This window comes from Equus przewalskii, chromosome 9 (genome assembly GCF_037783145.1).
Source record: "Equus przewalskii isolate Varuska chromosome 9, EquPr2, whole genome shotgun sequence".
In the NCBI taxonomy this organism is placed as follows: Eukaryota; Metazoa; Chordata; class Mammalia; order Perissodactyla; family Equidae; genus Equus; species Equus przewalskii.
In genome coordinates, this window is record NC_091839.1 from 41,438,440 (window position 1) to 41,464,313 (window position 25,874).

Consider the following 25,874-nt stretch of genomic DNA (forward strand, 5'->3'; position numbering starts at 1 on the left):
AACGGGGCTGGCCCCGTGACCGAGTGGTTAAGTTCGCACGCTCCGCTGCAGGCGGCCCAGTGTTTCGTTGGTTCGAATCCTGGGCGCGGACATGGCACTGCTCATCAAGCCACGCTGAGGCAGCGTCCCACATGCCACAACTAGAAAGACCCACAATGAAGAATATACAGCTATGTGCCGGGGGGGCTTTGGGGAGAAAAAGGGAAAAAATAAAATCTTTAAAAAAAAAAAGAAAAGAGAAAACAAGAATAGTTACTAAACATAAAAGATGCTCAATTGTACTGGTAATTGGGGAACTACAGATCACGATCATAAGAAAATTCACACCTCCAAAAAAAACAAGTAGTGGCAAGATGTGGACCAAGGGGACTTTCATACACTGCTGATGAGAATAAAAACTGGTATGACTGGTTTAGAAAACAATTTGGCATTACCTAGTAAATTCGAACAGACTCATACTTCAGACCCAACAAGTCCACTTCCAAGTCTACTACGTATTCTAAAAATTCTTGCACACATGCATTAGGAGAAATACTTAAGAATGTTCATAGCAACATTGTTTGCAACAGCAAAAACTAGAGCCAGCTCAATGTCCTAAAGTAAACCAGGTAAATAAATCGTGGTATCTTTTTACAGTGAAACACTACCTAACAGAGAAATTGACTAGCTGATTCAGAAACAGAATGCTGAGCGAAAAAAGCAAGGGGCACAGGAATCACGCAGAATGATTCCATTTACAAAAAGTTCAAAAACAGGCAAAGCGGAATAATGTAGTATTTCGAGAGACGTATATATATTTGTGATAAGAAAATTACTAACAGAAAATTCAGGATGGTGGCTTCCTCTGGAGGAGGAAGATATGATCACGGAGGGACACATGGAAGATTTCTTGAATAGAGGCCTTAGCAAGGGCAGTTTCAGGGAGTGGCAGGGCTAGAAGCCAGAGTGGTGGGCTGAAGGATGAATCGAAGTTAAGGACATGAAAGATAGCTAGTGCAGTCAACTCATTAAAGAAATGTTGCTGCAAATAGAAGAGGATTATATTCTCACAAAGCAATGAAAATTATTGGCAGAGCAGACTTCTTTCTCATGAGACAGAAGGAGCAGGTAGTGGGGTAGATAGATGAGGCTGGCTGCGATGGAGCCGAGCAGAGGGGCAAGAACAGAACTGCAGGCTGGGGGGCCGGCCCAGTGGTGCAGTGGTTAAGTTCGCACATTCTGCTTCATCGGCGGGGGCTTCGCCGGTTCAGATCCTGGGTGTGGACATAGCACTGCTTCGCAAGCCATGCTGTGGTCAGCGTCCCACATATAAAGTAGAGGAAGATGGGCACGGATGTTAGCTCAGGGCCAACCTTCCTCAGCAAAAAGAGGACTGCCAGCAGATGTTAGCTCAGGGCTAATCTTCCTCAAAAGAAAAAAAAAGAACTGCAGGCTGGGAGCCGTCCTCATACAGAGGGAGGTTTAGAAATCTCCTTTCATTAGTTGCCCAAAGACTGTGTGCTCACTTGGAGATGAGCAAGCAAGATCTCCAGGCGGATCACCCACTGCCTGCTTTGGCTCTCATGAGGCCCCCTGCCAGGAATTCCCATTAATCAAGGTCTGGGAACAACTGCAGACCAGGCAGCTCCCAGGAGCAGTCACATGTCTTACTGGCTGGCTTGGGCTTTCTGTTCCTTTCAGCAGAATTAATGGGATGACTCTGACTGCCCACAAATGTAACCTAAAACTCCATCTCATTATGACTTTATGGTGATGTTACAAAAGCTTCCCAAAGGAATGGAGTGCTCTGTATTTTTGTAGACAGTTTGTCCAAGGGACTAGCTAGGAAAACTCCCTAATCCGGAAAAGAAAAAGAAAGAAATGACCAGGTTGAAAGGTCACGTGTACATACCTTGACTTCAGGGGTTCCGCTAGAACTCAATGGTGACCAGCCTGGAGAGAAATTCAGAGCTACTGATGGGCAGGGAAAGGAAATGTGCTCTCCTAACAGCTCTAGTTGGGGAGTGACAGGGACAGAGAACACATCTAAAGAAGGTCCAAGGACACTCAGAAGAGAGGTTTCACACGCTGCCAAGTAAAGCTGCTGCTATGACTACGGGGTTGGGGGAAGTTCCGAAGTAGTAGAGGAAAATACTTACCCCTCCCTGGTGGGTAGGAGTTGTGTGGATTTCTCCTGCCTCACGCTCCCTGAAGGACAGAGGGAGACAAATATCTTAAGAAAATGGAGGAAATCATCATGTTTGTTTTCCCCCGGAAAGCAGGCCTATTTCAGAGGGGATAAGAAGAATCAGGTTCAAAATAGGCTTGTCCCAGGGGCTGGCCCCGTGGCCGAGTGGTTAAGTTCGCGCGCTCCGCTGCAGGCGGCCCAGTGTTTCGTTAGATCGAATCCTGGGCGCGGACATGGCACTGCTCATCACACCACGCTGAGGCAGCGTCCCACATGCCACAACTAGAAGAACCCACAACGAAGAATACACAACTATGTACCGGGGAGCTTTGGGGAGAAAAAGGAAAAAATAAAATCTTTTAATAAAATAAAAAAAAAAAAAAAAAAAAAAAAAAAATAGGCTTGTCCCATACCTCAGACAAGACTGTAATTCCATTCTAGGGTTCTGCCTCCCTCTCCAGCTCCCCGTGTTTGGAAAGCAAATACCTGTCATGCTTCTTCAAAAGGTTGAAGGGGTCCCATTCATTCACACATTCATTCAACCACAATTTATTCAGGGTTTGCTACGTTTAGGCAGCTCTTCTAGATACTGAAAAAGTAACTGTGAAAAACAGACAAAAACAGACTGAGGTAATGGTAGGTAAAGTGTGATTTGAATATAGGAGTTAAGAAAGCTCAATGCTTTTTTTGCCTGTTTTATATGAGATAGTTCCGACATGCTAACAGACAAGGTGTTCAGAATAAAGGCTTCCTTGCCCTTCTCCAGCTCTTAATGAATCCGGATCATTCATCATTGTTGTTCAGCTTCCACTGAGCCAACAGTTAAGTGAACTAGGAATATATTGAAATATCCACTTGGCCACAGGTTGAGGGATGGTTTCTTCTCCTAATTCCCCTCTCCTTTCAATAAACCTCGTGGCAACTCCCGTGCGGAAAACCTCACCCCACTGCACCCGCTTTCCTCCCACTGTTCAGAAGGAGGCCTCTCCGGTGGCCGCAGAACCGGCAGCGGCCCCAGCTGGGCGACTAAGGACCGCCCCCGGGCCTCGGGGGCCGCGTCTCCCCCCGGCCCCCGCCGTACCCCGGCCGGCCGCTGCGGGGCGCTGCGGCCCCAGGTTCGGAGGCGCGGGCGGGGCGGGGCGGAGGCCCTGCGGGCGGCGGGCGCGGCGGCGCGGCCACAGGTAACCTGCGGGAGCGGGGCGCGCAGCCTGCGAGGGGCGGCTGGAGGCGGCGGCGCTGCGCGGCGCCGAGGCCCTGGGGCCGCCGGAGCCAGCGGGAGCGCGTGCCCATCATCTCCCCTCGCCCCCCACCCTGTCGCCGGCATCGGTCCCTGCGGCGCGGACGTCCGGCGCGGGAGAGAAAGGTACCGTGCGCCCTCGCCGGGTCCCTTCGCGACCCCTCTTCATCCGAGGGCGGGCGCCCTCCACTCCCAGGGCGGGAGGCACTGATCCGGGGAGCACGATGTCGGGGGTGGGGCGCTGCGCCCTGGCGCCCCCAGATCGCTGTCTGCGTGGAGAGGAGTCCCACACCGAGCGCGTTGCCCCCTTTCCTGCGGCCTCCGGGAGAGCCGGGGCGGGAGGGGCGAATTCCTGGGGCAGCTGCCTTAGCGCTTTGCCTCTGTTGCCTCCTAGGATATAGCACTTTGGGCGGGGGGCAGAGAACTTTCTCATCTTTGCTTGCCCTCCTCCTCTTTCTCCAGTGAGCTCAAAGAGTTTGAGGAAAGTGGTGTTTGGGGGGCGGGGGTCCGCCGGTATTTCTCCGGGACGCAGTGGCTGTTGGTCTTCGGGCGTAAAGGAGGGTCCCCTCTGGTCGCCCAGCGTTGCCCGCCGTCCCCGGGCCTGCAGGCCGGCCTCAGAGTGACCGGGCTGGGCTCAGGCGCGCCAGCGGTCCGCCCCCCTCCCCTCGACCCCGCGAGCACTGCAGGGGTGCAGGCGCGGGGGGCGGGGGCCGTGCTCATGCTCCTGCCCCGGGGAGATCGCTCAGGCTGGAATTAAGCTCGGGAAAGAGTCAGCCAGTGGCATCTCCCGGGCCCGAGGAAGCGAGCACGTTGTTGGGTTTGAGTTCAGGCATCGTCTTACCGACACTTGTCTTGGGAATTTCAGTGTGGTGCTTCCGGTAGAATTGAGGGGCGGGAGGGGAAGTGGACTATTACTTGTGACCCGAGAGGGGCTTAAGTTTCCTAAAGCTGGTCATTTTGTTCTCCCTGAAGCGTAGTGAGATGGTTCAAGTGGTGGTTAAAGACCCGTTTGGGGTCATGGCATCCGTTTGATGCCACCACTTGTTAGGTGTGTGACTTCGGAAAACCTTCTTTAAACTTTAGTTTTTAGAACTGTAAACTTGGTGTATATACATAACCTGGTGGCATTGTTGTGGAAATGATGCAAGTAAAGTGCTTGGCACAGTGCTCTTGAACGTTAGGCATCCTCTCTGTGAACCTGTTGGATGATTGTATTCATTCATGTTTAGGTAATGTCTGTCAGGCCAGCGTAAGTGGGAAGAACTTGGGCAACAAAGACACACACATCTGGTCCACGATGATCCAACGTTGTACTGATTGTCTCTGAGAGGGTTTCCCATCCTTAAAATAGCGATAGCAACCTGTTGTTCTTGCACATAATAGGTGTGACTACATGTTTACCTTACTTCTAACAGCTCAAGCAGGTGCTTAGCATATGGTAAACAAATGATTTTTTAAGAATTAGGGATACAAATTAAAATTGGAAGAGTTTTCTGCTCTCTAGGTCATAAGTGGGGAGGAGAGAAGGGAGAAGAGGAATAAAAGAGACCAGAAAACAGATAGTAGTTGCACATTGTTGGGAGGTATAAACCAAGTGTGATAAAGAAATGCTAATTTGTTAACTCCTTGGTTGTCAGTGGTAGTACTAAAAATTAACCTTATCTTCCCACTTAAACCCATCAGCCTCTCCAGAGCCCCTCCAGCTAAGCACATAAAAGCTGCCAGATTGTGATCCAACTCAGCTTAGAGACAAGGCACACTTCCAACTCCCAAGGCCCTCCCTTGTAGAAATTCTGGTGCTGCTGCTGTGAAATACACGTTCAGAAAGTAAAAACCTTAGAGCCACCGTTGAAAGAATAAGAAAGAACCCAAACCCAAGTCCATCCCTCTGCTGAAGAGCTAGAGCGTCCCCAGGGCCTTGGAGCCCCCAGTACTCCTCCCTTTGGCATTCCACTCACTTCTCCTTCTTCCTCCAAGCAATCAATAGTCTGGATTTTGTGTTAGTTTTCCCCTCACTTTTCACACTTAATATCTTAGATGAAAAACTCTGTGGAAGGGAAGTTTCCAAACAAGCATTTCCACAATAACCTGGAGCGTTCTTATTTCAACTTAAAAGCAGGGTATTGGGAGTAAGATGCAAACCACAAAAAAGCCAAAAAAATCAAAGTGCTGGGATGGGGGAGTCTCTCTCTCAAGCTCCCCCCCGACCCCCCTGGCCCTGTTTCCTTTGGCACCAGCTCGGCGGGTGTGTTCTGTCTGTGTAGGGGAGGCCCAGTCTCTTCCAATGTAGCTTGGAGGCTATAATTTTAAAAGCTTTGCTTGAGTCCCTAAGAACTGGGAAAACAGTAATTAGCCTGCTTGTATTTTAGAAGTTTTTTTTTTTTTTTTAATACAAATTACCCTGGGGACATTGTATGGGGTTTGAAGGATTAAGCCAACTGAGAGTGACCCTTAAAAACAGTTTTAACCCAAATTCTTCTTTTCCTGGTTATGGTGTTTGTGTTATGAACGTGATGTTATGATGTTTTAAGTTATTTCTTCAGGGTCACACAGCTCTCCTCAGTAAACGTTGCACAATGTTATCACTCCTTGGTTATGGCAAAGATTCCTGAACATGGTTCATGGCACCCTTAGTGTCTTCAGTAATTTAAGGAGTTAGTAGTAGCTAGGTTAAAACAAGGTAATTAGAATTTACGTCCTAACAACATAAAAGGTGTTTGAAAAAATTAGTACACATAAACTGAGAGAAAATGTATTTTTGTATCATTCTTAAATAATCACAGTTACAAACGGGATATGTGTGCCTTTACCACTTCTCACATCTTGGGATCGGATTGGATATACCACTCTCATTTCCTGTTCTGTGGTAATTTTCTGTAGCACTTGCTTTTTATCACAGCAACTGCTGAAAACCTATGTGTTTTCAAAGATATGATGTCATTGGTAGGAATGTCGTGGGATCTAATGTTGAAGCTGTGGACTACCCCACTTTGTAGGTTCAGCAGTGTCCAGCTGCTGAATGATTTATCATTTTTCAAATAGCAAACTCTAGTGTACTATTGTGGCACTTTATGGTTTTTTAGACCATTTTTGGAATGCATCTTTTCATTTGACAGCGTGAGTCCTGGTTTGCGGAGGAGGTCATTACTGATGGGAGGGAGAAGCCCTGAGTCTGGACCAGTGGACTTTTGATTTCAGGAGGAAGGTACTTTGTCTTTTGTCTTGGGAAGTTTGGGCATGGGTTACAGGCCTGAAAATGTTTCAAATAGGATGTAATTTATGCATATACTTGCAGCCCAGAGGCAGGTAATCTTCCCAGATGAAACAGTCTTATTAAACTGCAGAGGGTCAGATGATTATTCCTATCAATAAATGGTACTTGTTAACCCTCCAGTGAAAGGCTGACTTGAGTAATGACGTCACATGTGGCGATTGTGGTGCCTCCCTTTCTCCCCTTGTCCTGTTCATTGTCCAGACCCCAAGCCTAAGCTACGTCCTGGTGATATTTTAACAGTTTCTCAGAATACACTCAATAGTGATATTTCCCTGATGTAGTGGTTGATTTTTATTGCTCCTTTCTTCAGTCACTTATCGTTGGGAAGTCTATACAGAACCGTAGGTGATGCTTCCAAGTTCACGTAAATAACGATGGATACAATTTTTATCTTATTTGGTTCCTTATATTGAGGGGTTTTTTCCCTCCATAAAATTAGAACATTTGTGTGAATGGGAGAAACTATTTGATTCTTCTTAACTAATTGTTCCCTTTTTTCCCTTTGATGCCTGTCTGTAAATTATCAGCATTATTTTTATTTAACTTATTGCTCCTTTTTAAAAAAATAAGAATTTCAAATATTTCCCTGGGTTAGACTGAGTGTATTTAATACTCGACATTTCTTGGTTTTAGGGTATAAAATAGAAAACTACATTGTAGATGATAAAACGTGGATTAGAATGAATTAGTTTCCTCTTTTTGTCTGCAACTCTTTTACTTAAAAGAAAACTGAGAGTCAGAGAGTTTGAGCATTCATTTAACCTTTAGTATCTGATATTCTAGGCACAAAGCACTTTGGGAAATGCTTGACTTTCAGTATTTTCATATAAAACTAGGGAAGTGTGTGTAAGGATTAAAACATTTTGTTTTTTTAAAGATTTTATTTTTCCTTTTTCTCCCCAAAGCCCTTCGGTACATAGTTGTGTATTTTTAGTTGTGGATCCTTCTAGTTGTGGCATGTGGGACGCTGCCTCATCATGGCCTGATGAGCGGTGCCATGTCGCACCCAGGATCCAAACCAGCGAAACCCTGGGCCACCGAAGCAGAGTGTTCGAACTTAACTGCTTGGCCACGGGGCTGGCCCCAGGATTAAAACATGTAATTTAAATTTGAGAGTTTATTGGTAGCGGAATGAACTTAATTTCTACATCACTCATTTGTCCTTAGTTCAAGAATGGAGATTATGGGAAATATTTCTGTCCATGATAGTAAAAAACATTCTTAAAAGAAAAATAGTAAATTTAATGGAGATATCAGCAAATAGTAACCACGGATGGAGAAGTAGCCCAAAGTAGACTAATCTTAATAGTTAAACAGGAACAGCAAGGCTATTTTTTGTTTGTGTAAGGGACATATGCTTTGAGAATTGTTTCTAAAATGAATAGATACAAAAGAAATAAGGTTGATTTGCCTTACTGATATTAAGTAGATAAAAGGTGAATATAGAACTTAGTTCTCTTGAGGTTGTGACCTTTCGCACATGAGCATTAGGAACCCTGCTCTGCATCATCTTGTCGGATTGGATGACGAGCGGGAGATGGAGGAGCACCTCCGGGGGCCCTGGGGAGGGTGGAAGGATGCCAGATGGACAACGCGAAACTTGGGGTAGTCCTGGCCACCAATTCGCTTTGGAGCTTTAGACAATTTCTCAGAGCCTCAGTTTTCTCTTTAGCGAATAAGGGGACCAGACCAAAATATTTATTTTCAAAATATGTAGTTCTGGGGGCTGGCCCCGTGGCCGAGTGGTTAAGTTTGCGCGCTCCGCTGCAGGCGGCCCAGTGTTTCGTTGGTTCGAATCCTGGGCGCGGACATGGCACTGCTCATCAAACCACGCTGAGGCAGCGTCCCACATACCACAACTAGAAGGACTCACAACGCAGAATATACAACTATGCTCTGGGGGGCTTTGGGGAGAAAAAGGAAAAAATAAAATTTAAAAAAAAAATGTAGTTCTGTAAAATTATACATATTCACAGTGTAAAAACACTCTTGTTCTTCCACACTTTTGGAGATAGGTGCCCTTGAATCAACCTGATGGTCTGTGGACCAAAGAGAACTAATGAGATTGTTAACCTGATGTAACTGATGATTTCCTTTTATTATGAACATCAGTAGCCTACTGCGTGGTGTTAAGACTCTGTATGCGTGTATTCACATTCTAGAGTATAAACAAAAGTACTGTTTTATTCTAGAACTGGATTCCAAGGTCAGAAAATTTGTATTCTTATTTCAGAATTAGCGTTTTCAGTTTTTTTAAAATGTCTGCATTTTACTCTGACTCTAGCAAAGTCCCCTGGGAATCTGATATAGACAGAAATTGCCTCTCGGTGGTGAGTTTTAGGAGTATTGGGGGTTTTTCCCCTCTGCATCTTTATGGGAATTTTAAAGACTTCTTGCAGTGAACGTAAATTAAGTTTGTAATCAGAAAAATAAATCAGGTAAAAACTTTGTGAATTATACAAGAAAATTCAATATTGGTCAAATATATTTTTAAAAAAAATACTTTGTTCCCATAGTGGAACTATTTAGATGTTCTAGTTACTAAAATATCTGCTTAATGAGAGGTAAAAATGTAATGATATGAAATGGACCTATTTTATCATGCTTATATGATAGTGGTTTGAATTTATTCTCAGGGGTAAAAAATAAACCAAATCGTGAACAATCAACTTGGAAAATTACAGTTCAGATTTTTCACAAAACTGAAAGTTGCTTCTCTCTTTTTTGGCAGGGATAACGTGTCTCATGCCAGTTTTTAAGCTTATTTTTTAGCTAGAAAATGCCAAGTGGACTACAAGCCCCAGCATGAAATTCTGCAGTTGATCCAGTTTAGTTAGAATGCTGAGGTGCCCTGTAGACTATGTTATATTGTGCCAAATGTAGTGTACAGTATCCAAGTACCGGAGAGCACACTTCTTGAGTGTGTGTGTATGGATGCGTTTGGGTGTCCCAGGCATGCCCTGTGAGTACTGGGTTTGGTTAAGAGGTGTGGGCTTCTGGGGCTGGCCTGGTGGCGCAGCGGTTAAGTTTGCATGTTCTGCTTTGGTGGCCCGGGGTTCGCCACTTGGGATCCCGGGTGTGGATATGGCACCGCTTGGCAAGCCATGCTGTGGCAGGCGTCCCACATGTAAAGTAGAGGAAGGTGGGCACAGATGTTAGCTCAGGGCCAGCCTTCCTCAGCAAAAAAGAGGATTGGCAGCAGATTTAGCTCAGGGCTAATCTTCCTCAAAAAAAAAAAAAAGGTGTGGGCTTCAAAGCTGGTCTGACGGGGTTTGACCCCTGGCTCTGCCACCTATTGATTGTAAAAGTTTTGTCTATTTACTTAACCTCTTTATGCCTCAGTTTCCTAATCTGTAAAACGGGGATTTGAAACAGTTCTGTACCCTGATTGTGGTGGTGGTTACACAAATCAATCTATGTGATAAAATTCATGGAACTACAAACATACACACACACACATGCACGTGCACACAGTGAGCACATGGAAAAAGTGAAATCCAAATAAAGTCTATGGCTTAGTTAATAGTATCATACCAGTCCCAGTTTCCTTGTTTTGATCATTGTACTGTGGTTATGTAAGATATTATCATTGGGAGATAGGTTACACGGGAGCTCTCTGTACTGCTTTTTTATTGTGATAAAATATACATAACCTAAAATTTACCACTTTAATAATTTTTAAGTATGCACTTCAGTGGCATTATTACGCTCACATTGTTGTGCAGTTGTCACCACCATCTGTCTCCAGAACTCTTCATTACCCTGAACTGAAGCTCTGAACCCGCTAAAGAGTAACTCCCCAATCCCCTCCCCCAGCCCCTGCTAACACTGTTCTGCTTTCTTAGTCTATCAGTTTGACTGCTCTAGATGACTCCCATAAGGAGAATCACACTATATTTGTTATTTTGTGACTGGCTTATTTCACTTAGCATGATATCTTTGAGGCTGGTGTACTATTTTTGCAGCTTCTATGTGAGACTCATATTATTTCAAAATAAGTTTTAGAAAAGTAAAAAAAACCCAAATCCATTGATAGTGCCCCACTGCTGGACTGCACCGAGGCACAGAGGTTAGGGACAGTGTGGGGTGGCCAGAAAAGCTGAGGAGTGACATTACCTCTCTTTCCCTCCTCTCCCTCATCCCCAGTCATAGGAGAGGAGATGCAAGAAATAACTGTGTTCTCTCTTGCATGGGGAAGTGACTGCATTACTTACTAGAAGGTTCCTATACCAACCTGAGGAGCAGCTATTAAATCTCCCGCTAAAATAGAAAGTCTTCACCTGGGGTTCACTGGTTGGCTACAGATGCTCTAAGAGCTCCCAGAATTTAGGTATAAGTTTTTAAGTGGATGCTCATATGTATATTTGAGAGGGAAGACATTTCATAGCTTTCATCAGATTCTCGAGTGGTTCACTAACCCAAACGTGGTTGGTAAGCACTACAAGAAAATGTTGTTTGCAGAGCTCTACCCACCCCACAGCAAGCTCCTTCACTCGGGTATCTTAGCCCTTTTCAGTTCTCTGCTCTATCTTTCTCCTCACCAGCCTTCAGAGGCTTGCTTTCTGCACAAACCTGGGATAAGCCTGAGCAGTTCTCTTCCCTCAGAGCCTCCAGCCATCCCCCTGCATCCCACAGACTCTGGAACCCATTGCTCAAGGGCCAGAGGAGCCCCGGAGAGAACCGCCTTGGAGTCCCCAGTGGTGCAGATGTGGAAGCAAAGTCTCTGTCCTGGACTCAGCCCCACGACGGCCACGTCTCCCCCCGCCCTTTTTAGGCTCCAGGAAAAGGGGAAGGAAATAATACTTGAGGCACACAGCTATGGAACAGACTCATGAAGTGGTACCGAATGACCAGAGTTCAATAAATTCTGCCTTGGGGAATGCAGATTTAATTTTAAGATCTTCTGGTTTATACTTTATGTTTTAAATGTATTGTAAATATATGGTGCAATATGTTTTACCTCGTGTAGCATCCAGTGATTTAGGTGAGTTATTGCATTGACATTGTTATAAAAGGATGTTAAGGATCAGAATTTATTTAAGAAATAGAGCTCTCCAGTCGTTCAGACTTTTTTTTCCCCTGAGAAGATTGGCCCTGAGCTAATATGTGTTGCCAATCTTCCTCTTTTTGTTTGTGAGCTGCTGCCACAGCATGGCCACTGACAAATGAGTGGTGTAGGTCTGCTCCCAGGACCCGAACCTGGGCCGCTGAAGTGGAGCACACCTAACTTAACCACTACACCACCGGCGCTGGCCTCAGACTGGTTTTTAATTCACATGAGTGGATTGTATAAATGGTAAAAAATTGTAACTTGCAGGCTTTTCTTGTATATATGACTCCTCAGTATTTGCATTCATCTTAGAAACTCTTCAGTAAAGCATGATTTGACTCTTTTCATCCAACTCAAATATCTTCTGTTAAGGTAAGCTAACTCCTATAACAAACATCTCCAAATTTCAGTGGCTTAATGCGGTAATGGGTTATTTCTAACTCACACAAAGTCCAAATCGGTTATTCCTGGTCGGGCAGCTCTCCTGGTTAGCTCTCCTTCGGGTGACTCGGGGATAAAGGTTCCTTTCATCTCGTTATGCCATCATCTTCAGCATGTGGTCTCAGTGTCACTACAAGGGGAAGAGAGTACGTTAAAGGCATACCAGATTAACTACCTCTGCTAACATGTGAAAACATCCCTTCTGCTCACATTCCATTGGCCAGAACCAGTTCATAGCCCCACCTAGATTTAAGGAGGCTGGGAAATATGGTCCCAGGCTGGACCGCTGCTCCTGAGCAACCATCATTTACTTTGGAAGGGGAACAGAACTCTTTGGTGGGTAAGTAGCCATCTTTTATATGCTGGTCTTTTTATGGTCAGTTAAGGCTAACTGCCTTCATATAATTTATTTTTCGCTTTTTTTTTTCTTTAGGAAGATTAGCCCTGAGCTAACATCTGCCTCCAATCCTCCCCTTTTTGCTGAGGAAGATTGGCCCTGAGCTAACATCTGTACCCATCTTCCTCTCTTTTTTATATGTGGGACGCCTGCCACAGCACGAGAAGGTCCGTGCCCAGGGTCCGAACCAGGGAACCCAGGCCCCTGAAGCAGAGTGTGCAAACTTAACTGGTATGCCACTGGGCCGGCCCCCTATTTTTCACTTTCTAAACATCTATATATAAAATGTTATATCTTCATAGGGTATGGTGTGGATGAGACCTCCATAGGAAACAATTGTATCATCATTTGCCATGCGAGCAAATAAAAATGTGGTTAAGCCATCTGGGTTCATACGTTTATTAGGGAACGAAGCATAGTTGATTTCCTCAGAATCATCTAACCATCTAGAGAATTGTACATTTGAGAAAGACGAAACAGAAGAAGATTAGCAAAGAACAAGAATATGCATGTCTTATTGGCTTCATGAATGTTATCATAATAGTTTAAAATTACTTTAAGCTTCTGGGAATAGGCAACTGTGAAACTTCTTTCCTCTTCAAAAAAAAAGCAATGTTTGCCATGGAATGTATTACACAATCACAAGTGTGTGTGTCACTTTCACTTATTTGCTCTTAAGGGAAACTACAGTTGCAAGACTTGGACCTATTTATCATATGTACTTGAAGTACATTTCTGCCATTCGGCTGTATCCAGCATCCAACAACTACAAATGGAACACGTTGAAGAATTAATGAAAGCTCATGTGAAAAATCCCGGTACCCAGCTGGAGTTATGGAGAAAATGGTCCACAACTTTAGTCGTGTGCACTGACTATAGCAGTGCTTTGTTTATCCATTACTAGTTGAGTTTGGGCTGTTCTGCTTAAGGAAAAGATCCAAATAATTAATATGTACTATCTTTTAAGTCCTGATTTTTAAAAAAGTTCTGTTTCATGGTGCCCACGTTGGAATTAAAGATGCGCTAGACAAAAGGTCGGCAGATTATAGCCATCGGCCAAATCAAGCCCACTGCCTCTTTGTAAAATTGTATTGGAACACGGCCATACTCATTCATTTACATGCTGTCTGGCTGCTTTCACACTGTGCTGGCAGAGTTGAGGCGTTGTAACAGAGACCATATGGCCCACAACACCTAATATGTTTACCATCTATTCCCTCACAGGAGAGTTTGCTAACCCCTTCAGTAGACTTAAAATTAGTATAACTTAGTTTGAGAATAACTCTGCTCCAAGTTAGGACTTAATCTGTCTGGGCCAGTTACTTCACTGTCATGGTAGGGATTATAAAACTTACCTAATGAAGTAATTAAAATCAAATAGATTTTAAATTAAATCATCTTGGGCAAGTTACTGAATTTATCTTCTAGTTAGCTGTCTACCTTCCAGTTAGCTTCCTTAGAACAATACTCTTCAAACTTATCATGCGTAAGAATCATTTGGGGAATCGATTAAAATTCAGATTCCCACTCTCACTCCTTAGATTCTGGGTCCGTGGGTCCAGGGAGGTGCACATTCAGCAAGCCCCCCAGATTCTGATGCAGGCGGCCTACGCTTTAAGTAACTCAGACTCTGTGGCAGCTTGTCTTTCGGTCCCTAGAAATAGCTTCTCTGGCAGCTCTAGGTATGCCTCTTGTCTCGCCAAGCCTTGCCTACGTGATAGGAGAGCTTGGAACTGAGAGGCGGAGGCCCAGAGGGCATTCGTCGTCAGCGTTCTGTACATGTGCAGAGAGACCCAGGCACTGGGCTTATCGGATGAATCAGATCATTCAGTGCCTGGCCTCACCTATGGAGCCATCTGCTGCCTTGCTTACAAATAGGAATAATGACAGGAACGTTGGCGCTGGGCTGTAGCGAGTGTGACTGGTTTACCCCGGGGCTCAGTGTGCCTCATGATGCTCAGAGAGAACAAATTAAAACTCAAGGCAGCATGATGGCTCTGGGTTAGCTGTCTTTCTCTCTCTTTTTTTTTTTTTTTGAGGAAGATTAGCCCTGAGCTAACATCTGCTGCCAGTCCTCCTCTTTTTTGCTGAGGAAGACTGGCCCTGAGCCAACACCTGTGCCCATCTTCCTTTACTTTATACGTGGGACACCTACCACAGCATGGCCTGACAAGCGGTGCCATGTCCACACCCGGGATCCGAACTGGTGAACCTCGGGCCCCGAAGCGGAACGTGCACACTTAACCACTGCGCCACAGGCCGGCCCCCGCTGTCTCTTTAACATCAAGGTAAAACTTACTAACAGAAGGAGTTAGCATGAGGGGAAGACCCTAAGTCCTGGTGTTTGATAGGCGCTTTCGGAACGGATGCTTACTTAATTGTTTATAATTTCCTAAATCTCCAGAATGTATTATCCTGGGTTACGTGATACCTAATGAAAGGCTTGCTCACTGAAGCCTTTGTTTTTCTCCATTTGCTCTTCAGAAACTTAGTAAGGAACTGCAAAACCAGTAATAAATAACAGCAGAATCCCCTGGCACCTGGGTATTTATATGGATGGTTTTTATACACGTGGAAAAAAGTAAGACCTGCTCCCAAAAAACCCCAAAACCAAAAAACAGAAAAATCAAAATTTGAAGAAAGCATCAAAGAAGCTCACACCTTCCGTACTTAATGAGAGTGGAGCTGTGTTGCTGCCGTTCAGAGCACTGCTTGAAAACCGAGAATCAGGCGCCTTTAGACATTTCCCACCTTCGCTGCCCTGCTGAGTTGAAGTCTGGATGTGTGATGAGATGTAAGCCAGGGTATTCTGTACTTTGAAATATAAGGAGACACTTTATCATTCAGTGAAGGACTTACAGCTAATTAATATCTTCCTGTTGGGAGACATTTAGGGAAATTGATTTCAAAAACATGTGCTAATAGGGATTTAGAAAATCCTATATAAGATTACCAAAGGATTTCTTTAAATAGTGAGTTCCCTTAGACCCAGGATATTTAATATATGATAAAATCACTAAAATTCAGAGTATACCGTCTTTTCAGGAGCCCCTCGTTGCCAGGAAGTCAGGAATACCATTGTGGAACACATTCTCAAAAGGTCGCAAAATAAACAGCTATATATTCTATTGTTACTGGATGTAGATCATTCCGCCCCCAAAATATGTAACAGGTCTAGTTTATCTCTGGATACTAGAATTTCTTTTCTTTCTCTTCCTAACTGGTCGAGAAAAGGACATTTTGGAGAAAATAAAACTTATATCTAAAACTGATTGTTATTTACTTTTTTTGAGGAAGATCAGCCCTGAGCTAACATCTGCTGCCAATCCTCCTCTTTTTGCTGAGGAAGACTGGCCCTGAGCTAACATCCGTACCCATCTTGCTCTACTTTATATGTGGGATGCCTGCCACAGCATGGCTTACCAAGTGGTATGTAGGTCCACATCCAGGATCCAAACCAGGCAACCCAAGGCCGCAGAAGCGGAATATGGGAACTTAACTGCTGCGCCACCGGGCTGGCCCCTGATTGTTAATTTGATACAGAACCAAAAACTAGTTGACTCGATGCTCAGTGCATCTCTGTCCTTTTAAATCCTAACTTCACTAATCTGTAGTCTTCCTTTGTTATTAAAAAACTCAAAAGCTTTAAGACTGGGCTTATAATTGACTGGTTGTGTTAAAATGACTATGTTTCTGTGCGTCTAAAAATAAATCATAAAATGTTGTATGAGACCTTGCCCCAGGACTTCCGTGCAGTTTCTTATAACATCCCTGTCTCCTCAGCCTTTGAAATTCCCTTAATGTCAGGGATGTTAACTTTGAGAGTAAGAATAAATCTTAAGAGACTTTTAGTATTTGCTCTGAATTTACCAGCTAAGTAAATTGGATGGAACTTAATATCCCAGTTATAAGCTGTGTATAAAGTGGAGGGAAAAACATATTCCCCAAATCAGTAAGCAAATAGAAGCTATGTCATACTTGATGGACTTTGTATGGGAAAAGCAACATCAGAGGCTATTAGGGTATTTAAATGAGAGGAAAAATGTTATATTGGTGTACTCAATCTAGAAGGAAAGACTGAGTATTGATTATAACCTAACCAGATATCATAAATCCACAGCACTGCCTCGGCCCCACAGAATAAGCGGCTTTCAGTAAGTTTGTATTGTATTTTTAAGTTTGTAATAAGCTTTAGGTTTATAATAAGATTGTACTGTTTGTGTTGTATTTTTGCCCCAGGATCAGGGAGGCAGACTGTTTGACTGTTTTTTGCAAAGCCTAATCCTTTCACTTGAAAAATAATTTAAGGAAAAAAATTTAAGATCGCTGAGTCTCTTCTGGCCTTCCTATTTATTTTTTTCTTTCTGATTAGCATTAAGTAACAGATCTTAAACCCCAGGCCTCCCATTCAAACCTGGCTGAGTCACCTCCCTTGGAAGTGGACAATAAAGATGCCCTTGAGGGGAAGTCTGTTTCACGGGAGACTGGCAGGCTTTCGAGAGGAGTGCAGACCCGGCTGCCAGCAAGGCCTGGTTCTGATTTCATGTCTGACAGCCGCCTTTGTGCCCTCTGCCAAGTCCCTTACCTACTTCTGTGGCTTTTCCTTTCTTTTCTCTTAGAAAGGTGACCACTGGCTCAGTGTTTCAGACGGGTCCTCATTGACTAGTCCCCTGCTCCCATGGATTTCAGTCACAGAAGCATTTTTTCAGTTTAAGAAATTGTTGTAAGGCAAATACCCTTATAACTACCATGCTGGTCAGGAAATAGAACTTTGCCAGTCACCCCAGAAGCCCCTCCTTGTGTTGCATCTCATTCATAACTCCTTCCCTCCCTCTGGGGTAACTACAGGCAGAACTCACTTTGCATGGTGCTGTGGTACCAAGAAGATAGCAGTGCACGCTGAGATCCTGATAAGCCGTCTTAATAATCAATCAGGGAGATTGCGAGTGTTCCGGGACCTTTAAACATTTGGCCAAGACATTAAAAACTCTCTTACTGTCTGTTACAATTGTATAGTGAAATGAAAAAGGAGTGAAGTTTAGTGCACTGTAATTTCAAACATTAGCAAAATTGATAATTAAACTTTTATTTCTTTCTAAAAACTTCCCAAGAGTAGTTTGGCCCGTGTTTGCCATCTTCTCCCCATCCTATACCTTATGATACAGAACAAACACCTCTTCTGTCTGGAGGAATTTTCATTCTCCTTTTGGAGTTTGGATCAGTTTCCAGCATTTCATCCTTCATGCCTTCAGTGCTGTGAAGTGTCTCTAGGAATTCCTTCAGTGTGAAGTTCTTGCTGGTGTCATTTCTTCATCCTTCTCATCTCAACCACATTCCTCCTTTATGTCAGTAAGTTTCCTCCGTTAGGTTCCTCCAGCTGCACGTCTTGAGTCTTTAAGTGGTAGCAGTGTCAACATTCCCATGGTCAGCTATTTCTCTGTAACTCCATTCCATTCCGTTCCGTTCAGATTTCACTTCCAATGCTATCACTTTTCGTTTCTTTGCTGCACGTTCTTCTTTCTTGGCCAGTTTCTTCTGTCACTTGTTCATTTTGGTAAAATGCTATGTGGGTTTATCACTGGGAGATAAGGAGACAACACCAGTCCGTGGTGTACTGTGTGTGTGTGAACCGAATAACAAGTGCAGAGTGACCGATCACTGACAGACTTTGAAAGAAGTGATGTGATCTGTCACTGATCGTGATGCATGTCTATTAATTACGTAATAATTTGTAGGGGCCGGGCCGGTGGCGCAGTGGTTGTGTGCGCATGTTCCGCTTTGGCGGCCTGGGGTTTGCAGGTTTGGATCCCCGGTGCGTACATGGCACCGCTTGGCAAGCCATGCTGTGGTAGGCGTCCCACATATAAAGTAGAGGAAGATGGGCACAGTTGTTAGCTCAGGGCCAGTCTTCCTCAGCAAAAAGAGGAGGATTGGCGGCAGATGTTAGCTCAGGGTTAATCTTCCTCAAAAAAAAAATAATAATTTGTAGACTGAAGAGCTATTATTGAAGTTTGTACTTTACGCAGTTTCTCAAAGTTAATACACCATGGTAAGTGAAATGTGAACTGTGTTTTTGGAGGATTGGTGTAATTTAACTAAACTGAGAACTGAAATTGTGCATGTTAGAATCATGTAAAGTGAAGGCTGCCTGTATTATTCTAATGTTTATAGCAATCACTTCCTTGTATTTTTTTTTATAGTTCTATTTCTTAAGTGTGCATCTTTAGACACTATGGTTTAGTGTTGTTCCTTAAAATGTTTTTGTTGTCTTCTAAGTCTTTTTCTTTTTTTTTTTAATCTATGGGTTTCCCTTCTGTATGTCAGCCAGGGCTGCCATAACGAAGTACCATGGACTGGGTGGCTTAAACAACAAATTTATTTTCTCATATTTCTGGAGGCTGGAAGTCCAAGATCAGGGTATTTGCAGGTTTGGTTTCTCCTGAGGCCTCTCTCTTTGGCTTGCAGATGGCCGCCTTCTTGCTGTGTCTTCACATGCTCTGTCCTCTGTGTGTGTGCTCTCCTGGTGTCTCTTTCTATTTGTATAAGGATACTTGTCCTGTTGGATTAGGGCCCATCTTAATGGCCTAATTTTAACTTAATTACTTCTTTACAGGCTTTGTCTCTGAATGCTGTCACATTCCTAGATACTGGGAGTTAGCGTTTCAGCCTATAAATTTGGCGGAGGGGCACAATTCAGCCCATAAAACCGTCTGTCCCTTTCTTTTCTTTACCACTTATCTGTCAAAACAGTTGGGCTGTTTGACCACTAGTCACATAAAACATAAACAACAGTCACATACATTTTTCATTCAAGAGTCAGGATCATTCATGAAGGACATCATTAAAAATTAGGCCCAGGGGCCGGCCCCGTGGTTAAGTTCTCGCACTCCGCTTTGGCAGCCCAGGGTTTCACCGGTTTGAATCCTGGGCAAGGACATGGCACCGCTCATCAGGCCATGCTGAAGCGGCATCCCACATGCCACAACTAGAAGGACCCACAACTTAAAAATACATAACTATGTACTGGGGGGCTTTGGGGAGAAAAAGGAAAAATAAAATCTTTAAAAAAAAAGAAAAAATTAGGCCCGGATTATGTCAGGTAAAATTATGTCCCAGTTTCTATGGCTGTATAACAAATCACACCAATGCTTGACAGCTTAAAACAGCAATAACTGTTTATTATTTCCCACAGTCTGTCAGTCAGGAATTAGAGTGACCCAGCTAAGAGGTTCTGACTCTGGCCTCTCAGTAAGATCGCCTTCAGATGCTGGCTGGGGCTACCGTCATCTGAAAGCTTGGCTGGGGTGGGGCAGGAGGATCCACTTCTAAGATGGCTCACTCACATGGCTGGCGTGTTGGTGATGGCTGCTGGTGAGAGGCCTCAGTTCCTTTGTCTGTGGCTGCTTGAATGTCTTCTTTGCATGACAGCTGATTTCCCCTGAGTGAGCAATCCAAGCGGCCAAGACAGAAACTGTAATGCATTGTCATTTTCACTGTGTTCTATTGGTCGCACGGATCCAGTCTTGATTCACTGTAGAAGAGAACTCCACAAGGACATGTATACTAGGAGGGATGGATTATTGGGAGCCATCTTGGAAACTAGCTGCCATAAATTGGATGGGTAAAAAGTGTCTTACTTTTGGGAACGTGTTTGCAAGTCTCCACCTTCAAATGCTTGCTTACCTTACAAGCGTGTCGTCAAAATTAAACATTACTAAATGCTAATTTCCTACTTCATTCTTAGTGAATTAATATTTTTAAGAGTTTTCAAGATAACATTTTATGCTCAGTCTCTATGTTTGACTAAAAGCATTATACTGATCCAAATACATACATTTATCTATTAATAGATTTCTCTTCAGCTTTCTCATTTATCTGAGATATTGGTCTTAAATGGTGCATCCTGGACTCTAAAATGTGCCAGTAGGAATTTTGGCTTATGTTAACTAGGAAACAGTGACTCACAGGCTAAAGTTGTAACTCTAAAGTTTTCTGAGTGAACCCTAATAAATTATTTGAACTTTTCTTTATCAGTTTTTTAGTCTGTTTGAAAAGATGATTTCTAACTAATCTATTTTAATGGTGAAATTAATAAATGAAACTAATAATATGAGGAAAAACTGGTGATGATTTTGAGCTATAACTTTATGGAGGAGTAGAATGTGGTTGAAATTCCAATGAGAGATCGTTTTGCCTGGTTCTTGGCCTGTGGTGTGCCCTGGGGTTCAGCACCACGGGCAGCTACTCCTGCTGCCCACCTTGCATCCACCATTTGACTTGCAAAGAGTGATGGCAGAGCAACCTAGGGCAATCTGGGAGGATGCGCATTCCTGTGGATGTAGGTGCCTGCTGTCCTGTTGGTTCACAGATTTCATCCTCATTTGTCTTTTCTTTTTCTGATAGTCTCTGTTCTTCCAAATTACCATCACCTCAATTTCCATAAATCCAGCAATAACTCAGATGAGTCTCAAGTTAATTAAAAGCTTCTGTGCCAGGGACTGGCCCCATGGCCGAGTGGTTAAGTCCACGTACTCTGCTTCGGCAGCCCAGGGTTCGGATCCTGGGCGCAGACATGGCATTAGGCTATGTTGAGGCAGCGTCCCACATGCCACAACTAGAAAGACCTACAACTACAATATACAACTATGTACTTGGGGGGTTTGGGGAGAAAAAAGCAGGGGGAAAAAAAAAGCTTCTGTGCCAGAAATTTGGACTCTGCAATTTCCATTCCTGGTCCAGTCCTCCGTCCTCTGTTTCCACTGCTGTCTAAGGATCGTTTATCTATCTGAACAGCCTTGTAAGAGTTAGGGTTGTTTTTATTTAAACATGATGACAATTATAAGCAGATGTATCAGGCCCCATCTTTACTTCTTTCCATAAATATTTGTCTGCTTAATTATTATGGACAAGCAAAGCAGAGAATATATAAGTATTTCTAATGTTTCCAGAACTAGGCTGCTACTGTATAAAATTGGTTAAATATTATCCTTGGCCCTAGAGAGCATACATTATAGGAAATAAAGCATTTTACTCGTTTTTCTTTGGAGGAAGATTAGCCCTGAGCTAACATCTGCTGCCAATCCTCCTCTTTTTGCTGAGGAAGACTGGCCCTGAGCTAACATCCATGCCCGTCTTCCTCTACTTTATATGTGGGATGCCTACCACAGTATGGGTTGCCAAGCGGTGCCCTGTTCGCACCCGGGATTGGAACCGGTGAACCCCGGGCCACCAAAGCAGAACCTGCAAACTTAACCACTGCACCACCAGGCCGGCCCCAGCATTTTACTTTTGATTCAGATAATTCACTTTGTTTTGTGGCGGTCTTTTGAAAATTGTCTTATTGGGGCTCTTCCTCATGTTTTCAAATTGACGCTCCAGACGGCCTTTTCCTAGAGCACACCAATATGGGAATAATGGGACCTGAAAGATCCTGATCACAGAGACAGGAAACTTGCCTAAATAGGTCCATTTGGATAATAATGTGGTTATCATCAATGAATAACAAATTATTTTTTTCCTTTTTTTTTTTTAGGGGGAGAGAATATGGGCAATATTTATAAGCCAAACCAGTGTAGATAAACAACTACAGTTGCGTAATGATGTTTCCGTCAATGGCGGACTGTGTATACAGTGGTGGTCTCATAAGATTAGTACCTTATAGCCTAGGTGTGTAGTTTGGGTATACCATCCAGATTTGTGTAACTATACTCTGTGATGTTTGCACACTGATGAAATCACCTAACAACACATTTCTCAGAACATATCCTGGTTGTAAGGTGACGTATGATTGTATTAAAATCAGAGAAGCTTCAAAAATGCCTTATAGGGAGCTGGCCCTGGGGGGTACCAGTTAAGTTCACGCACTCTCTTTCAGGGACCTGGGGTTTGCCGGTTCGGATCCCAGGTGCAGACCTGTGCACCGCTTATCAAGCCATGCTGTGGCAGGCATCCCACATATAAAATAGAGGAAGATGGGCCTGAATGTTAGCTCAGGGTCCAATCTTCCTCAGCAAAAAGAGGAGCGCTGGTGGTGAATGTTACCTCAGAGCTAATCTTCCTCAAAAAAAAAAAAGCCTTATAGATTAACAAGATTTAGGAAGTATAGATTTTTAAAAATTATTTTTCTCTTGAGTTTTCTGTTACATTTTTTTTGTAGGATCATTTCAGAAAGAGAGACCGTGGAGGAGCAGAGAAAAAAATGAATTAATTATCTCAGAGTCAAACTACCCACCCTTGCTGGATTGTACTAATGCCATATCAGTGTTCTGGAATTTGTAAAGTGCAGTGTTAGTTCCAGAAGATTTGTATATACCTTGGAAGTTACTGAGTTTCTTGAAATTGGGATCAACAGTGTCAGATATCACATATGCGTTTGTGTGAAGTAGGAGACTTCACTAGAAATGACAGAAGAGCATGTGCTAAAGAGCAGTAGGAACAGATAAAGGAGGGGAAGCAAGTGGAACAGAGGTGAAGGTGAGTAGTAGGGAGAGTATATTAGTTGATGGGAGAGAACAGAATTGGTGTGAGATGAGATTTCTTGTGATGGACTATAAACTTGTGCTGCAGAATTACGTGCTGTTTCTAGGAAGATATATAGTCACCCACGTGATATAGCTGTGAAGAAGTATGAGGTTCATGGCTTTATGTTAAATCAGCTTATGTCCATTGCAAAGCTAATGCTAATATGTTAGGATTTGAATTTTTTTAGCCGTCCACATTCACTCATAACAGCTCAGTATCATCCGTTAAATAAAGATGATTTGGGTTCATTCATAAAGGAAAATTAGGAGCATAATTAAAATACAGTGAGAGTATTATATGAGCCCCCCAATGTGTTGTAGTTTGATTGGATTTCACATGGCTGCAGCAATGAATACAATGTTCAGTCCAAACTCTTGTGAATAGAATATTAGAAATGATGTTATTGATGGGGCTGGCCCGGTGGTGCAGTGGTTAAGTTTATACGTTCTGCTTCTCGGCGGCCAGGGGTTCACTGGTTTGGATCCCGGGTGCAGACATGGCACCGCTTGGCATGCCATGCTGTGGTAGGCGTCCCATGTATAAAGTAGAGGAAGATGGGCACAGATGTTAGCTCAGGGCCAGGCTTCCTCAGCAAAAAAGAGGAGGACTGGCAGTAGTTAGCTCAGGGCTAATCTTCCTCAAAAAAAAAAAAGAAAAAAAGAAATGATGTTATTGAATCTTTACATCCTTGGAAGTTTGTCCAATAAATTGAGCAGTTGTCATGCTGAGTTTCATACAATTTGTATCATAAAAATATAACTAAGAATTAATATATTTATAGTCTTCCTCACTCCATAGGCTCCTTAGAGGTCACTGGTTGCCAGTTTCAAAAACGTAGTGAGGGAAATTTTGCAGGTTGTTTTTCAGTCAAGGTTATTGAAATTTATTTATGTGAGAGATGGGTGAATAATAAACATTTCATTCCAAACACATAATACAAGCTCCCTGTTGGCTTCTGTCTTTCTGCGTTAGGAACAAAGATGTGTCTGTGCTGCAGGGTGGAGACCTGGGGTGAAGTGACTGCCTGTGAAGACTAAAGAGCATGCATAGGGCATAGAATCACAGGGACTTAGGATGATGACTAGATTACTTATGAAATACCAGTACTCTCAAGTCCTGATTGGAGTGGGCTTCACGAGTCTTTGTTCTGTCTTTCATATTTCATATATAGCATTTTGTTTTAGAGACAGAATCAGGTCTGTTGGGTAAGATGACAAAAGATTGTCTTTGATCATGCCAATAACAGACTTTCCATTTTAACAGATCTCTTGTTATTTGAGTCCTTTTATTTATTTTTAGAGACATTTTTAACTACAGAAAAGTACACAGGTATCCTTATATATTGACTACCATGATGAGTTTTTAGTTTTTAACATCTTCATGATGGGAACTTGATTTCCTGCTTCACAAAGTATTATGCTCAGCATAAGGTCTTCCAACTTGTGGGAAGTGGGACAAGAAAAGTAGAGAACATCGATCCCTTCCAAGGCTAGCTTTTATTTATAGCCATAGCCTCTAACTTTATTATAGTGTTTTGTAAAGTCACTAGATCTCACTACTTAACATTAGCAATAAACTGTTGACTTGTTTACTTCTGGGATGATCTGGGGCTGCTGGTGTAATTGTTTGGATGCCCTCCTTTGCACATCTTCAAATGGTAATAAGTTATGTACTGTCAAACTCTTCCAGAGCACTGAGGAAGAAGGGAAAAAAGAAATGGATCCTTGTACTCTTTTTAAGAATGATCTTGTCTTCTCTATCTAGAGAGTTTGGATAATTCTATAATGTCAACCACTTGATGTGGTTGATTTTTTTCATTCATTGTGCTGGGGGCTTGGCCCATGGAGACTCATGCCCTTCACTTCTGGGAAAGTTTCTTCTATCATTTCTTTGGTAATTCTCCAGTCCTCTTTCTCTATTTTCTCTTTAAAATTTCTGATATGCAGATATTGGACCTATTGGATGGAGCCTGTTTTTTGCGTAACTTTTCTGTCTCTATCTTTTGGTTCTACCACCTGGGAGATTTTCTTACACTTACTTCCAAAACTTCTATTGAATTTTTTAAAATGTTGTCAATCACGTTTTTATTTCCAAGAGCTCTTTTTTGTTCTCTCATCATTCCTTTTTCATTATAGCTTGTTCTGTAATGCTTTCTTTAACCTCTCTGAGGATACTATGTCAGAGTTGTTTTTTTTTTTTTTTAAAGATTTTATTTTTTCCTTTTTCTCCCCAAATCCCCCCGGTACATAGTTGTATATTCTTCGTTGTGGGTCCTTCTAGTTGTGGTATGTGGGACGCTGCCTCAGTGTGGTTTGATGAGCAGTGTCGTGTCCGTGCCCAGGATTCGAACCAACGAAACACTGGGCCGCCTGCAGCGGAGCGCGCGGACTTAACCACTCGGCCACGGGGCCAGCCCCTATGTCAGAGTTTTTTTAAAGTTCCTGTCAGTTCCCAGTGTTAAGTCACTTTGCTCCAGGATTGTTTCTTTTTGTTCACTCTGGTCTCTCCTTTTCATTTTGGAATCTTTCCTTGAATGTCTGGTGATCCTTGGTTTTGTGTTCCTATCTATGACTAAAAGGCAGTTGGAGCTCTGTGTGTAAAATTGTAGTGTATGTGAAGGTCTTGTCGTAGGAACTGTTCACATTCTCTAGAGAGGAAACTTATAATGTTGTGCAAAAGAAAAAAGCAAGCCACAGATAAATTAATACAATGTGATATCAATTTTGCAAATTGAAAAAGAAAACTCAATGATATATGGCTTGTGGATATATACATATATGACAAAAA

The 25,874-nt window shown here is 43.1% G+C and overlaps 1 protein-coding gene across 32 annotated transcripts in view; it reads left to right on the forward strand.

Moving 5' to 3' along the window:
• Positions 1-3,314: 3,314 nt before the first annotated feature.
• The window catches only part of ANKRD6 (ankyrin repeat domain 6), a 181,678-nt gene continuing 159,118 nt past the window's right edge, over positions 3,315-25,874 (forward strand). For 11 of the 32 annotated variants that reach the window (XM_070633612.1, XM_070633613.1, XM_070633633.1 and 8 more), the window contains exon 1: positions 3,327-3,530. The gene's annotated coding sequence lies outside the window, so the exon portion shown is untranslated. Of the gene's footprint in view, positions 3,531-6,520; positions 6,610-25,874 lie in introns of all 32 variants that reach the window. The other 21 variants (XM_070633602.1, XM_070633608.1, XM_070633626.1 and 18 more) reach the window with 5 other exon arrangements.